Source organism: Protobothrops mucrosquamatus, unplaced genomic scaffold (genome assembly GCF_001527695.2).
Source record: "Protobothrops mucrosquamatus isolate PMUCROS unplaced genomic scaffold, P.Mucros_1.0 scaffold2350, whole genome shotgun sequence".
Classification (NCBI taxonomy): Eukaryota; Metazoa; Chordata; class Lepidosauria; order Squamata; family Viperidae; genus Protobothrops; species Protobothrops mucrosquamatus.
Window position 1 is genome coordinate 137928 of NW_015388430.1, and position 1214 is coordinate 139141.

The following is a 1214-nucleotide window of genomic DNA, read 5'->3' on the forward strand; positions in this document are numbered from 1 at the left end:
AGCTACTTATATTGGAAAAGAGGAAAATAACACTCTTGTGATGTTTAGGAATTTCAACTGCTTTGTCAAACTGATCCCTGGTCTATCCTTTCCAAAAGAAATATTCTTTGCCACTGGTCAATCTGTTCTATAGATGTCTCTCTCTGATCCTGCTTGACCGCTGAGTCCTCAGCTGCGGATACCTCCTCCAACTATACCTGGATTGACAAAAGACAGCTCCCCCCCAATAGTGCAAATGCAATTCTAGAAGTGTCTAACAACCAATCAACATCTCCTCCTTCATTGCTGAACAGCTCTGTCCTTAGTAGTTTGTCCTAAAAAGGAGATTCTGATTAGGCAGAAATCTAGATGTGCAGTATATCTGACTCTTTTCCAGGACTGGCAAATAGGCAGGGGAGAACTGCTATCTTTTCATCTGGAGATCACTTCATAATTAGAGGATCTCATGTTATCGTGGCACATAGCGAAGCAGAAGTTCTCAAGTTGTCTAGAAGACATCTTGAAAGTTTATACATTCACTTGTACATTCTTGGTTGTTCTTAATAAAAGCCTTAAAGATCAATGGTGTGTGTTTACTTCTCACAGAATTACCTTGGGTGTTCCAATTTCTAAAATGGAGGGGAAGAGGATGGGACAGTCCTCTAAAGGAGAGGTGGGGAACGATGGCCCCTTTATGACTTATGGACTTCAACTCCCAGAATTCCTGAGCAGCATAGCTGGCTCAAGAATTCTGGGAGCTGAAGTCCACAAGTCATAAAAGGGTCATCATTCCCCACCCCTGCTCTAGAGACCCTAACTTGTGGAGAATACTCCCTATTGCAGCACTGATGAAATATTGTATCCACTCTACATTGTCTTGGATTTGAACTCCAATTCCACTTAAAGGACTGTCTTTTCTAGCACCATTTTGAAGATCTACACGGGAGGTTTCTTTATGCGCTCACTTGTCAAAGCAAATGGGATAAGTGGTCGTGAAAGCAGGGCTTTTTTTACTAAGGCCTTGAGGATTCTGGGGAAAAAATTATTTGGAGGAATGTTACATTAAAATATCTTCATCAGAATGTCTCATCTCTATTCAAGATTGCTTCAATTCTTATCAAGAACTTTGCGTTCAATGAGGGAATATTCTGTCTCATATTTTTCATCTAACGTCTAATAAACTATGGTCCTACACTTTGCAGATTCTAGCTTGCAGAAGAGTTCAAAGGTCACAA